Below are 16,882 nucleotides of genomic sequence, written 5' to 3' on the forward strand. Positions count from 1 at the left end.
TGTTAGTGGAGTAAGCGCAAGTACAGGTATATCAGTGAGTAATTGTATTCCATCCCGGGCCGATAGCTCAAATGTTAGGGCGCTGTAATTCTGAGCCCAACTTGGCAGAATTGATCCTAGCTCAGTACTGATAGGGATGTCAGACGGATTGCTGAACAAAAGGAAGCTGACTCACACACCATATGTCACATATCGTGTCAAAAAACAGTGTCAGAAAGGTTCTGATAGCTAAGGTACACCTTTGATAACAGCTAACAAAACTTGGAAATGTCTTGCACAACAAAATATGTTGTTAATAGGGTGTATAGTTACCCCTAACGGCCACACATGCTTCGCAGCGACGTGGCGTGCTCTCTCTCAGATGGTCCAAGAGCTCTTGTGGCAGACGATCCCATTCCTCCGGAAGAGCAATGCGAAGGTCTTGGAGGGTCCATGGTGGAGGCTGACGGGATGCAATTCGCCTTCCCAATGCATCCTAGGCATGTTCTATACGATTCAGATCCGCAGACCTCGCTGGCCAATCCTTGCGATTAATGTCTTCCCCAGCGAGACATTCATCCACCAGAACAGTGCGGTGCGATCGGACGGGAATCGTCCTGCAAACTGAAGCGGGATTCATCTGTGAAGAGCACATGCCTCCATTCATTCACGGTCCAGTTTCGATATTGACGGCTCCACACTAAGCGGGCCCGTCTCTGGAGGTACTGGGATGCATACCGCTGGACGTCGGGCAAACAGCCTTGCTGTTCTGAGCCTCTGGTACACAACTTGACGGGAAAAGGCAACCCTTGAGACGGCTGCAAGCTCTGCCGACAATTGTCTTGCAGGTGCACCCCGATTTCGTCGGGCAGTTAAGGCCAGATATGGGTCCTGCTGTGGGGTGGTTACCCTTGATCGACCTGGTACTGGCCTAAGAATAACACCTCCTGTGTCTCTAAATCGTCTCTAAAGCCTGAAAATTACACTTTGTTGCACATTCAAGGATACGGCGACTTCAGTCTGTGTCTGGCCTGCTTCCAGACGGCCGAGTATTCGACGCTGCAAAATGGGGTCCAAATGGCGTCGTTGTGCCATTATGTTGTCACGTTCACCACGGGGCTACACTCCGCACTCTATAACAGGGCAAACGCGACTGAGGGAATATAGGGCGCAGGTACTGGCTGTGTTTACCTTGCGGTTACGCCGCTAGTCAAAGCAGGGATCATTCCTTTCCTATACAGAGCGAACACATAAGGTTGGTACGGCAATATGTCGTGCGATTTTCGGTCTATTTCCTGTTGCCGTGCTTACTCGTAACTTATGCTTAACTTTTGGACACTAGTGTATAAAAGATTGTTAGTCTCGTACACAAGTGTTCGCCACTATCTCCTTTCAAAAACGTATTCCTCTTCTCTTTTGACATCCCGAGGATCCTGTACAATTTGATTTCTTCATCAGTGTTTCAGTCCACCCAGAGGTCTCTTCTCACTAGGCTGCCGAATGAAGACTTGCTGTACTACGCCATCACTCCTCAGGATATACCCAAACCACCTCAGATTTCTGCCCAGGAATATGGCAGTTATATGAGAGTCGTGCAGGCCATATTTCTCAGTTATTGTAATATACTGCTTCCTTCCCTATCCCTCTTTATGCTCCTCGAACAGTCTCCAAGGAATGTTAACTCATAGGGTTAAGTCTGGAGTTTCGAGTGATCGTAAATTTTGTGGTATGTCTGCTTGTTATCTGGAGCTGGGATTACGAGGCCACCGTTGTGCTGGACGAGCCATTACACCAGCTAATTTAATTACATATACGACATTGTGTAGTTTAGTTTAAAAATTGGGACACTGGAATAACGGTGGTAATTCCATATTATACTGGTAAAGCTGTCAAATACATGTCTTTACGGTGTTCATCTACCATAGAACTTCACTAAATTTTTCATCCTCATTATCTGCGGCTTCCGTTCGCTTCAGTCTCTTATTACAATTTCTCTTCTCTTCTCTTATGGTTTCCTTTGCTGTTCAATTTTCAGAAAATTATTGCCTCCAACCCCTTCTTCTGAGATATAAAAATATATCCTTCACGACGTTGACATTTTATTTTCTTCCTGCTTAGCTGTCACGTTTAGTGACGTACAAACACAGCAAATATTCCCTTCCGAATTGAGTACGACTGTCACGTTTTCTCTGATTATTGCCCCTTATTCTTTGCTGAAAATTATTAAAGCAGATAAAGTCATAAATACAGAATGTTTTCATTAGTTGACAAAATGGATAATAATATGGTTTGAAGATCAATGAAAGGAAGGTAAAAATACATAAGGGAAGTGGAACGATTGGAAGACTATGGTAATAAATAAATAAATAAATAAATAAATAAATAAATAAATAAATAAATAAATAAATAAATAAATAAATTTATTAATCAATGAACTGAATGTTTTGTCACGTTGCTGGAGCCATTCTATCATGGTTAGGAACCTTCATTACTATTTGTTTAGTAGTGGAGACCAAGAAGAGATTTATTAAGTGCTATGTCTGGAGTGTGGCCTTGTATGGTTCAGAAACGTGGACTATTAGTGCACGTGATAAGAAACGTTTGGAAGCATTTGAGATGTGGTGCTGGAGGAGGATGGAAAAGATCTCATGGACAGAAAAACTCACCAATGAAGAAGTTCTTCGACGAATAGGCGAAAAAAGATCCTTTTTAGCAACAATAAGGAAAAGACGAGACCAATTAACTGGCCATCTCTATAGGCACAATGGTTTCATAGTTAATGTCATGGAAGGAATGATTCAAGGTAAAAGAGGAAGACCTAGACTGCAATATTCAAGACAGATCAGAGATGACGTAGGAACAGGCTCATATGTGGAAATGAAGAGGGGATTACAGAGAAGAGTGGAGAAGACGAATTGCTGCCAACCAATCTTAGGATTGAGAATTAAGAATGAAGTAGTTCTTCGGGGATTTTCTCTCTTATCCTCCATTTTCTTTTACTTTTCCGAGAATCTTTACATATGATTTTCAGGAATGTGTTGAGCTGCACAATACACACGGAGAAGTATGCTTTTCTTGAAGTGTGTATGAAAATTTAAGAAAATGGACAAGTTTAACTATATAAATATCTGTGAACTTTTATGATAGAGGACTGGAGGTCTGAAAAGGACATACGAATTGGTATGAGCTGTAAAATGGACATGGGCCTGAATAAAGTGTTTAGTGGTATGTACGTAGTGTTGAGTGTTCTGAATCTGAAACCTGGACCACCAATAAGAGTGACGTTCTATTTTGATGTTGATATATAGAAAATTCCTAAAAGTAAATAGAATGATGGGGTTACAAACAAGGAATCTTAGGTAAGAGAAAGCAGGAGATTTTAAAAACAGATCAAGAGGAGTATGTTCTGAATTGGGCGAATACGTAGACAAGACAGTTTGGTGAAACAAATTCTAGAAAGAGGTATTGAAGTAAGAGATGAAGAAGGACAAGGTGTGCCGATAAACTGAGGGAAGAAATTATTAGGAAATTAAGGTACGAGAGGTGGAGCATCGGAGGAGTACGTAACATACTACATGGATGATGATGATGATGATGATGATGATGTCTATCATTGTTAATACTAGGAAGGCCGAACCTATCATTTTAACTGCAGAGATTATCATCATGAATCCAGTGTATGGAGACACATACTTAAGACTTATTAAATCCGTAATTATGACAATTCTGCTGTCATTTCTTGATGGATACAGTACTTTTGCATCCATCTCTTGGCACAGGCCAGAGTAAAGTGTAGCTTCCACTGAAGTCCCAGTCTCATCCATGGCTGTGACAATATGGAAGCTGCTGGGGTATGGGTAGTGCTGAGTAATGACATTCAGAGCACAACTAGTGCATCTGAGTGTTATGAAAGGTGCTGCTCACAGGGTCAATTGTGCTGCAATAGTACTTTCTGACCCAGTGAGGAAAGCAATGGCAAACTACCTCACCCCTCATCTTGCCTAGTACGCCTCATTTGGTGCTGCCATTGGTTTTTGCGGTTTCCTTATAACCGCATAACCCTTGGTGGTGCTATTTGAGGATCCAACCAGCCTCTGGGCTGTTGATCTAACAGACAAACATAAGGCAGTACTTTTTATATGCTTTTCTAAAAAGGATAATTGCCAATCAAAATGAATAATGGGTATTTCCTTTGAGGTTTTAAATAAAAGGCAAATATTTTGAAGAATTATTTTTTAACTTTTATTGTGGAAGTAAGTATGATTTAAGACATCAATTACATGTGTCATTTTTAAGCAATATTTACATCTGAGTCATGTGCAGCAAAGATTGCAGCCTCAGTGTCACAAGTGGTATATAAAGGGATGAATAAGAAACAATATTGTTTACGCTACTTTATATCAAATGGAATACCACTGCTGTCTATGAGAAAGTCTTGAAATATTTATGAGGCACAGCATTCAGACTGATACGTTCATGGATAGTATTAATAGACTGAAATCCAGACACCCTTCTTGGCGTACTGCAATGAATTTACAGGACACCTCCTTTAATGTATCGGACGCCTGGAAAGAACAATGGCATCAGCAATTCGCATTACCACATCACCACATCATTGAGAACCCATGCAAGTGCCCAGATGGTTTTTCTCTTCCCAGACGGCAGTGGAGGATGCTAAATCGAATTAGGACCGGCCAAGGTAGATGTGGAGCCACTCTCTTGAAATGGGGATGGAAGACATCACCGCAATGTGACTGCGGACAAGGGGAACAGACAGTGGAACACCTTGCATTTGAGTGTCCTTTGCGTAGTTACAGAGGCTCTATTGAGGACTTAAACTGTGTCTCAAACGAAGCTCTTCTCTGGCTATTAAATTTTGACATGGAACTTTAGTTACGAGCTTGAGATGGTAGTTGTATATATTGTAAATAATCTTGTATTCATCATACGCTAAATAATAGATATGAAAATCTTTTGTGGTTCGGACTTTTCAAAGAGAAATTCTTCACCTCAAAAAATTCACTAACAATTTCGGTTGGACTTGAAAACACTTCTCTTCTGAAGTGAGGACTGTGTGAAACGTAAAGAATTTCCGTTTTGTTTCCCAAAATATTATCACGTCTCTTTATGATAAATACCCGAAGGTAGACCTCAATCCTCTGCGTATATAATGTACGATTTAGGATGGCTATTACTTACCAGATGCAGCTCTTGGATGGCAGATACTGGTACGGGAATGGGCGGCATCTGCACAAATTCTCAGTCCTCGAGTCTAAAGAATTCACCATTCGAGATTAAGGCTGCCGTGCTAAGGAAAATGCAGTAAATATCTGAAACTGAAAACTGACAAATTTGACATCAAAGTTTAATCAATTACATCTTTATTTTCTATTACATGGATGATGTAAAAAAACATTAATTATAAAGCCAGAAATATTTTTTTCGGGCAGAGCATCTCACTTGCCGGCCCCGCGGTCTAGAGGTAGTGCGCATGCCTCTCACCCGGAGGCCCCGAGTTCAATTCCCGGCGAGGCCAAGGAATTTACCCGGTCCTTAGAGTTGGTTCGAGGTCCACTCAGCCTACATGATTACAATTGAGGAGTTATCTGACGGTGAGATAGCGTCCCCCTGTCCAGAAAACCAAGAATAATTGCCGAGAGTATTCGTCGTGCTGACCATGCGTCACCTCGTAATCTGTTGACCTTCTGGTTGAGCAGCGGTCGCTTGGCAGACCAAGAGCCATCAGGACTATAGTGCCATGAGGTTTGTTTGTCTTTATACAATCATATTGTAATGAATAGCAACAATAAAATGTGCAGACAATTATTTCTTACATTTGAAACCTTCTGTCAATGTTAAGAGCTGAGTGAATGTACAACGTTAAGAGGTAGTACTTCTGCAGATACTGCGTCTTTCAGCGCAGTCTCTACTTAGTGTTTCCTGTCATTGTAGATGTCGGAAAATTGCAGTAACTGTTTTTTTTCTTATATTTTGAATAACACATCACTCAACTCAGTCCCACACGGGGACACAGTAAAAAGAAATATATGAAATGGCGTACCGCTTTTAGTGTCGGGAATGTCCGAGGACATGTTTGGTTCTCCAGATGCAGTAGGCAACCTGTGCGACGTGATGAGGATAAAATGACGGTGATGACGACAAATACGCCCAGCCCCCGTGCTAGCGGAATTAACCGATGATGGTTAAAATACCCATCCTTGCCGGGAATCGAACCCGTGACTCCAGTGACCAAGGTCAGCACGCTAACCATTTAGCCATGGAGCCGGACAGTAATAAATACCTCGGAGAATGAATAACCTCGAACCTTAGTGAAAGTCAGGTCTTCCAACCTGGAGAGTGCTTTCCATCTCAGAAAGAACGATTACAAATTCAAATCCCTTTCCCTTCGACACTATGAAACCGTAGTAAAATCTTCAGTACTGTATGTTGAATACTTGAATATGGTCAGAAAGGGACAACTCTAGAATTTAGAATGTAAAGAACGTCACAAGGATCAAGGGCCCTATTAAAGAATGAAGTGAATACAGAATCAGGCATAACAACGAGCTTTACAAACATTTAGAGAGCATAACATCAGCCATGAGGAAGACGAGACTTATCTTCTACCGTCACATAGTGAGAAAGGACAAGAGACTGACCTCAAGAATCTTCAACACCCTTTCAAGAGGGAAGGAAACAAATTCTAAATGGACGAAACTGGTTCGAAAAGGCCTAGAATGTTTTAAAAATGATCCAAACAGGATAAAATTTAGAATGCTAATCAGAACATCCGACACTCTCCAGTCACTGACAGTTGAAACATCGCGTCCTGGAGTGAGAGTGAAGTGGACTCAGGAGAGGAAAGCAACCCGCAGTGCAAAGATGAAGGAATACTGGACTAAGAAGAAAGCTCACCAGAGTTAGGGACCACGTGGTGCACGGGGCCTCAACGTGAAGAAAAATCATGTTACTGTTTTTTAAGTTTGTATTATGATGAAGAACGTGGAGACGATTACAACGATACAAAAACTCCACGTATTTTTACTTCTGGCTGTTTACTTTGCACGGCAGAAAATTCCTCAAACTGGTGGGGAACGAACTTGGTGGCCTGTGAACTAAAGGCCAAACGCTGACGACCTGGATAAATCCTTCCTGTAATAACGGGACAAATGTATCTCAACAGCCTAATTGTTACAGAGTCTTGATTACTGAAGTAATAAGGCGAAATACAGAATAATATCTAGAGGGCGTTTGTTGTTGAAATGCCATTTTTATCCCTTCGCATTAGGACTTTGATCGCGCTATAGAAATTCATTCTGCGATGTAACAAACGGTAACAACATATTTTATTTTATTTTTTACATTTGTTGCCTATTTGGGACGTTCAGTCAACATTTCAACTTTCAAGAAGGTTTTAGGTCAATATTTAGCGTTTTTCAGTATCTTTGGATCATTTTATAATGATTTAATTTATGCGCGTATTCTTTACTGTCAGACTGATAAAAATTCACAGGTGACAACATAAAAAATGTATAAATGTTTCTTACATATGGTTAGATTTGCTAAATATCTTTCATAACCCAGCAAACTGACCGACAGTTGCTGGTGACCAAGAAAGGGTTGGAATTAATGCATACCTGTGAGTCTTGTGGTCCCAATGTTATTTGCAGCAACACAGTACAGAACCATGATAACTAATAGAAAGTAATTCCCAAACAAAAGGAATGCACCAACCTTCGCAACCGCCTCTTCAGCCAGTCATTCACTCCCCACGTACCTCAAGGCCATGAACAAATAGAAACGAGAGGGGGTTGGAAACAACAGTTATTTAACTTTCCGCTTCAGTACAGAATTATCCCCCCAAGTAGTTATGTGGAAGAAAAATGTCAAAAGGGAAACCATCACAAAGTGTATTTTTAATTCAGCTAGGGAATAAGTTTGGAAAAGGCATATTTACAACAGGTGGCGGGGGGGGGGGTGTTTAATTTGTAAATTTTGCAGTGTTAAAGTGAGTGTCCGTCTTATTGTCAGAATGGTCAGCGGTGAGGCCTTCGGTCCAGACGGTCCTGGGTTCGATTCCCGGCCGGGCCGGAGATTTAATCTGGAGTTATAAATTCTTCTGGCTTGAGGACTGAGTGTTTGTGTTTATCCAACACTCTCTTCTTCATATTCAGACAACACACCACACTACCAACCATCACAGAAAATACGCAAAAGAGATTACATCCCTCCAAGTAGGGTTGCGTCAGGAAGGACATCCGTCTGTAAAACATCGCCAAATCCACATTTGCTACTCAGTTCGCATTCACGACCCCACAGGTGTGGGAAAAAGAGTAGAAAAATAAGAAGAAGCAGTGTTAAAATGAGTGTGGAAAGGAAGTTTGCTATACAACAGCATTAAAGGAGAAAATCATCTGAAAGCTGTAACGAGTGCGAAGAACAGTAAATGTTCCGAGGTACTTCGGGAGCAAAGTGCTCTAAGTACATCCAGAAAATCATTATGTCTGTATTTAAATACACTTCCAACTAAATTAGGAGATAAATATTTATGTAAAAACAAAAGAGCTGTCAGTGAATAGAACAGGGATATACTATTTGCAAAACCACTGGTGCACAGTCATCAGAATTCGTTTTATTCAAATGTTTTAAAGTCTTCTCTTACTTATTTTGTAGCATTTTCTCATAAATATAGGGGCATTTCATTCATCATTTTCAGTGCCTTTTCAGGTCATCAACATCCTTCCCCTCGTGATAACGATGATTATGAATGGTAGCTGTGTACCAGCGGGCTTTTCAACTTCTCTTATTGTCTCATCTGGTCTTGTTAGTTTAGCTTAATGGGGGTCAAAGCAACAAAGTTTTTAATGCAAACTTAACGACCCGCACAGCACAGACACTAATTCGTTATGCGAGACGAATTCGACCCCTCTGGCATTCCGTATGCCACATACACTGGGTTTATAACTTGACAGATCACTACACGCAAGAGACAGGGAGAGGTCAGGAGACATACCTGTGAGTGCTAAACGCACGACAGATCAGTGTCGTTCGTAAGTCTGTTTCTCATTACTCACGGTATATTGGTTTCATTACTCATGTGTTTACAAATTCTGGAACTTGTTTCCACAATAACGTTCCTCGTCTAGCATGTGGAACACAGATATTGCATTCGTCCTTCATCAAGCTCAACAAACAACACTTATCTGTTGGTCTGTAGAGAGGATCGACACCTCTATCACAGGGGTGGGAAAAATATAGTTTTTGTCATAACTTTTTTCATACGCCGATAGGCCATTGAACAGTTGAACAGTGAGCATCCCGAACCGAGAATACTTAGCCCGCCTGGAGGGGGGAGAATAACATTTGAGGTGCTGGTAGCATGATATGCATATGGTAGGTCTACAGGTTTGCTGTTAATAGTGTCTCAGTCATCAGAATGGGAAAATGACCTGATCTCATCGCGCTTGATACAGGGAAAATTGTGATGACATGGCACTTCTCTAAAGTGGCGGGCCTAATGGGCTGCTCTCATGCCGCTATTGTGAGCATATATCAAAAGTGGTACAATGACGGGCAAACATCGAGGCGTCGTCCAGCCGTATTTCGCTAGCGGCTCATTGATACCAGAGGTCAGTGGAGGCTCACACGCAGAATTCGGAGAGACCACAGGGCCACATTTCGAGAAATCGCCAACAGGTACAATGGTAGTCTCCAGGCCAATATTTCCCATTACACGGTCCATCAAACACTGCTGTGAATAGGTCAGTGACCGAGCAAGTGGCCGTGCGGTTATGGTCATTCGGCTGTTAACTTGAAATTGGGAGATAATGGGTTTGAACCCCACTGTCGGCAGCCCTGAAAATGTTTTCCCTAGTTTTCCATATTCACAGCAGTCAAATGCTGGGGCTGTACCTTAATTAAGGCCACGGACGCTTACTTCCCACTCGTAGCCCTTCCCTAATCCGTCATCGCCATGAGACCTATCTGTGTCGGTGCGACGTAAAGCTAATTGCAGAACAGGAAAAAGAATAGGACGACGGATTCGACGACTCCGTCGTATCCCAGTGCTGAATGCATTCCAACGAATGCAGTGCATGAGGTGAGCACAAAATCGCTACTGGGTTGTGAATGAGTGGGGAAGGTCACCTGGTCCGATGAATCCCGATTCATGGTTCGTCACGTAACCGCGTATGCCGAATTCTGTCAGAGATTATGGCACGTGGTTTCACGGTCAGGCTGAGACAGGCTAATGGTGAAAGTGTGATGATCTGAGTGATGTTTTTATGGGGCACAGTGGGTCTCATTATTCCGGTACGCCAATCTCCAACAGCCGCCCGATTAGTAGGAACCAAGCCCATCCGTTCATGTCAACAGTGTATCCTGATAGTGACTGCCACATACAGCAGAACAATCAGCCGTGCCGCACTGCCAGAAGTGTGAAGGACTGGTGCGAGGTAAATATTATAATATATTTTTTAAATAGAGTGGCCCACAAATGGTCCCAATATGAACCCCATTGAATTTTTGGGGTTGAACTTTGAAAGTGGACTCATACTATAGCACCGCGCCATACCTCCCGCAGTGTATACCAACTGGAGGACCAGTTGTTGCGCTTTTGGTTCTCAGATACCCCAGAGTACATTCCGTCACCTCGTTGAATCGATGCATCACCGTGGGAACGCGTGGTCCTGCATTGTATCAGGTAGCTGGTAATTATACACTCCAGGAAAATGAAAGGAGGACACCATGAATTCGTCGACCCAGTAAGAGGGAAATTTTATTGACGCACTCTTGACGACGTATACACACACGATCACACCAACAGAGCCACGCGCATCTGAGTACAGTGGACAGGGTGCGCGTAATGTCAGGGTAGCTGACGCATATCTTGGAGAGCACGTTGGGTGGCACGGTACTTGTGGACGTGCGTTGTCCACACCGCCTTGTTGGTGTATGAACGGTAGCACGACGGATTGAATGATGGTTTGGATCTACCTTGCATTGTTCAATGTTCCTTCGACGATAACCATAGGGGTATGGCCAGTGTAGGATATGACTCCCCACGCCATGATGCCGGGTTTTAGCTCTGTGTGCCTCTGTCGTATACACTGCAAATGTTAGCGTTCATTTCCGCGACGCCACACATGCGTAAGACCATTATTGGCACGAAAGCAGAAGCGACTCTCATCACTTAAGGCGACACGTCTCTATTCGTCCTTCCATCAGCGCCTGTCGCGACACCACTGAAGGTGGGCTGCGCGATGTTGGGAGACGCCTTAACAGCACGCCGGATCGTAGCCCTACTTCACAAAGACTGTTGAGATTGGTCTTCGCTGATACCCCGGGTGTAACAATGTCCCAAATTTGTTGTGAAGTCGCGATGCTGTTTGATACGGCACTTTGTAAGATGCGACGGTCTTGGCGTGCATCTGTGCGTCGCTGCTGTCCGGACCCAGGCCGACGGGCATGCACACCTTCTATATAATATAAATCTTTCGGGCTATTATGTCGTGGTCCACTCCTCTCATTTCGTACAGACATTTCGACTACTGCTGCGGTAGTCATCTTCTCTGGCGTCGTGTAGATACTCTCCCCTGTATCCCGCTGCGACTGGGTTGGTTGCTTGGGAAGCAGCTGTATTTATAAGCGAGTGTGCGTCCTCCAATTGGTTCGCGCCGTGCAGTCTGACGTCTGATTGAATATCTGACAGCACTACCTCCGATTGGGTCGTGCCGAGCAGTCTGACGTTTCGTTGGGTCTCTGAGCACACGATCTCTGATTGGTTCGCGCCGTGCAGTCTGTCATCAGGTTGATTATATGAGGGCATGAATTCTAATTCTGTCGTCAGATTGGATCTCGGAGTGCACGATCTCCGATTGGGTCGCGCCGAGCAATGGATCCTCTGGTTGGGTGACTGTGATGTCCCTGATCTTAGTTAGCTTCGGCCGTAAGTTATATAAGGGGGTGTACCAGACCCTGCTGAGCTTCAGTTCTTCCTCCTTTCTATTAAAGTTATTCGGATGTGTGTGTATTTCAATTGCTTTGCTGTGGAGACGGACGTGGAAGTGTGATGTTGTGGCCAGTATGTCAGTATCCTCGTAACGACGCCACAGAAGATGACTACCGCAGCAGTAGTCGAAACGTCTGGACGAAATGAGAGGAGTGGAGCACGGCAAAATTGCCAGGAAGATTTATATTATATTGACACCGGCCGTGAAAGCCTTCATACTTTAATGTACACCTTCTGCTGACCACTGGCGACCTCTCGCCCCACGAGTTGCGCAATTGTGCCGTACGACCACCCGGCCTCCCGCAGGCCAATTATATGCCCTCGCTGAAAGTCCGTCATTTGCACGAACGGTTCACGTACACTCTGTCGTGGCATGAAAACAAAGTTGCAGACACAGACAGAGCTCCGTAAGCTACGGCAAACCGGCTGCCACTGGCTCTGGAAGTGACCAATTGTTGCGCAGCCTGCAACATTCCATGGCTGATAACGTGGTTTCTAGTGCGTCTACAGCGCTGAAGTGTGGCAGGCCTTATTCACTTGCGTCAGGGTGTTCTTTTTCCATTTTCCCCGAGTGTATAATGATTTATCAGGATATATTTGTGTGAGGCTCCCATCGTGTATATACTACATACAGCCTCCTCTGTACACAACTTGAAAGTATGAGATTTGCGAAGAGTAATGTGTCTTTAATTTTCCAGAGAACCATTGACATCCCTCCTTCTTCTAGCTGACGGCACTCTTCCTCTCTCCCTCCCATGATTAATGCTTCTAAGAAACTGACAATTCCATCCTCTAGCCATAGAGTCGTGATATATCATATTTGACAGTTATCATCTCCCAGTCCCTAAGGTAAAAAAGTCGAGACAACAAGTGGTTTGAATCAATGGTGCTGCATGCTATACGGATGTACGAATGCTCAGGACATTTTTTTAATTGTTTCTGATGCTAAATGAGAAATATGAAAAGTGATGCAACCCAGGGAAGTCTTAGGGATCACAATGTCTCTTACTTTTTTAAGTATACATAAATCTACGTTTGATAATGTCAACGTGTTGAGCTACTGTACTGCTACCAGTCAATTCGTAATACTAAAAGTGCGTACAATGTGACGAATCTTTTTTACATTACTGGAAACGGCAACTGTTTCATAACATACGATGTGAAGAAGATCATACGAAGCACTGATTATGAACGTACATTTTCTGCGTTATTCGTTGGTTTTACCTTCATTTAGGCCCAATATTTTGTTTGTCTGTTAGTAGTGCATTTTCAACGATTTCAGATTATCTTCTTGCAGCAATTATATGAAATAATGTAAATAAATAACTTGTACATTATTTGCGTTTTAAGTTTGATGTATCTAGGTATTTCATGAAACAGAATATTTTCAATTGTGCTACATGTTACCACTAACTGCGAATTCCGAGAAAATTTTTAAAATGTTCTTATTCAGGACGTGAATTATGGTTATTTGTAAAATCATTTTTAACATCGCTCCAGATTATTGAACTAGATATGGTTAAACATGTGTACAGAAATATGTGCAGATTGCATCAGAAATATTGCTATTTTACAAATATAAGACAAAGTTCTCCGCAGATACTTATTGTTCGTTTGGTAAGGTAACGTGATCTTCTTCAAGCAGTACCTACATCCAACATGAAGGCACTTATTACGAAGTCTCTTTTAAAACCTATAATTAAAGATTTTTTGAGAGATCCTTGAAAGCCGTTTGTAATTCTTTGGCACTGATTGTGAGTTCTCAAATCGACGGCCCCTACATTTAACATAAGCGAAAGTAAAAGGTCTCTGAGACAATATTGGGGTTATGATGAGGTTATGGAACACACCTTGTGTTGAATTCAGCTACTGAAAATATTCTATGACCTGATGAGCCGTCACATGGTGTGAATTTGACTGCTGGAGTGAAGTCGACTGAAAATTTGAAACATGTTTTTAAATTAAGTAACTATACGTACTTGGTGAAAACTTCGTTTTTAAAGGAGCAATAGCAAATGTTGGAAAGTTCTTTATTCACAGCAACGACTTCAGTCATAGCATAATGAACCTCTGTTTTGTAAAAAGGCTCTTTAAGAAGCCTAAGTTTTTAAATTGATTTAATGAGATATAGAATTACTGCGAGAAACTGGCATTAAACAACACACACTCCTTACAACCGCAACCACAGCAAGAACAAAAATTAATCAATCATACTTACGTATGAACAGACATAAATCTCTGGTAATAAGTGAAATTAGGGTTAAGTTGACCACACAATAAAACTGTCTGTATTCCTAAATATCATGAACAGTTTGCATTTTTAAATCCATTTTTAAAAATTCGTGAATCCCGCAACAAAGTGACAGTGTACTGGGCAAGGCTGATCTATATCAGTTTAGTGGTAATATGACGGGGTCATTGTTCAATGGCTTACACAGGTTGCAGCAGTTCTGGTTATTACTTCCCATAGCTCTGACCAGTTCAGATTCTAGTGCGAAAATGTTATGTGTGTACAAACGTAAATGTACTGAATCAAAGAAATATAGAATGGATGATTTAGAGGACTGTCTCACAGAAACTGTAGATGAAAAATAAGCTTTAATAAGGCAATCAAATTCTACAAAATTTTAAACGTAACCCGGATAAACAAGGTTCATGGTGGCCATGATAAAAGCCTAGGTGGTCAGACTGTCTTTAGTGTTAAAGACGGGGAGGCATTATTGATGGGCTTCAAATTAGTGCAAAATTTGTTTATTGTTATGTTAGACTGTAATTAGTATTTAAACTGATTTTTATGCCAAGTCTATTTTTAATTATTGACAAATTTTCAAAACATTCAAGGTCACCCCCCGAGTCATATACAATCCAATTTTAACACAACACAGTCAGTCGGTCATGAATCCTGTTTTCCGGGTTCTTGTAGGATTTTTGTACACTTTGCTTACTTTAGTACTGATTATTATTCCTCTAATGATTCTGTGAGGCATTCTTTTAAGACATCCAGGCTATATTTCTTTGATTGAGTAAATTTACGGCCCACTTTTGGCGATGCTTCCTGGAGAAGCAAGACGTCTGGGGTGAAGTTGAACACATCCGTTATTATCGATAATTTGGTATCCTTTATGGGCAATAGTTAAATAAGACGACGAATTTTATTACTAGAGAAAAATACCCCACACTCTACAAGGAAAACCAATATCTTTGAAATGTAAAATCGGTCAATTTAATTAAAATATTACAAGAAGAATATTAATTCATTTATAATTTTAAAAAGAGTGTTGATAGAATCTGATTATGTCCTTTTAAGAGCAAACATGCCATTTTTTGTAAAGTGGTTTCTTTTTCAGCCATTTTAAAAGTTGTGTTTAATCATAAATTAGTTCCTATAAACTAAAAATTCCTCTCAGTTATAAAATAATTGATTCAAAACTGAAGAGAAATATTCAAGTAATACTGTTCTGTTAGCTGTACGCGAATCTGAAGTTACAGTTGTTTTTCAGCTATCATTAGAAAATGATGGGACATTGCGAATACTAAATGCGCTGCAAATAGAGCAGTAAAACACAGTAATTTGATCATTCCAATTAGTTCCATGGAATATAATTTCAAATGCTGCAATCAGATTCCTTTGCGGCATGTTCATTATCTCACCCTTTATAAGTTATACAGAATGCCCCACCTAACTCTGCAATATAACACATTTTAGAAATGAAACAAACCGTGAAAAATTTCATTGGGTAGGAATATATCCATGTCAGGGGCTTGCAAAATGCGAAAGTCTGCATGATGTATAAAATTGAACAAGTATCGCTTTTGACACAAAGCTATTTTTCAAAATATGTGTTGTTTCTAGCAAAATGAAAACTAGAGATACAATTAGAGATAATAGATTTTAAATTTCTTAATCAATCTATATCGATATCTGTATGCGTTTGAGGCTGTGCCAAGGTAGCATATTTCCTATCCATTCTTTAGCTAGTCAGTTCTTAAATGATTTCAAATAACTTGTAAATGTATCATACATCTCCCTTGATAAATTATTCCAATCGCCGATTCCTCTTCCTATAAACTAATATTTGCCCCAGTTAATCCTCTTGAATTCCAACTTCACTTTCAATGTATGATATTTCCTACTCAAGCTTATTCGTCAACTAATGCCCAAGTCATCTCTCAAATTAATTGATAGAGGTAAGAATAATTGATACTAGTTAATGCCTAAGGTAACCTAGATAATATAACTTTGTTGAAGCCTAGAGTTATTACGTACTGTACTTATAACATATAAATAATGAACCGGCATATTCTATTTAAATAGCATGTTTTGATAATAAAATAATATTCATTTGAGACGTCGGACGTGGTATCCAGGGACTGAGGATGACAATTGTAGTAACCCTCACTTTAGGGGTTCAAGTTTCCGGGGTATCCGACGGTCCTCTACAGCATGTCCGAGAAGTCTCGTGTTTCCTTTATTGTGTGTGTGTGTTTTGCTTTTGTGTTTAAAGTTCCATATATTAACATAATATTTCTAAAGTTCATTTCAGGCCATTATTTTTCTGTTCAATTCCTAAATCATGTAAGTGTTAAGATAGATATTTATAGGTCGACGCCCCGAACAAATAGTATTTAAGAAAATAGTGTTAAAATTGGTTTATGTTGCTTCCCGGACTCTTCCTTATTTGTGTTTCCTTTGTGTTTTATAATTATGCTATAGGATTTCAAATTGTGTATACTTCACGTATCAACAACAATAAAATATTACAATAAACAATACACTCTCCCAGTCTGTGGTTTTCGAGATTATGGGGTACGGGTATTATCTTAAGACATCTCTCCACTGTCAGCTCAAAGCTTATTCGAGACGTTCGTCTCCTTACTTCCAAGCCTTTCCAG

This window comes from Anabrus simplex, chromosome 7 (assembly GCF_040414725.1).
Source record: "Anabrus simplex isolate iqAnaSimp1 chromosome 7, ASM4041472v1, whole genome shotgun sequence".
Classification (NCBI taxonomy): Eukaryota; Metazoa; Arthropoda; class Insecta; order Orthoptera; family Tettigoniidae; genus Anabrus; species Anabrus simplex.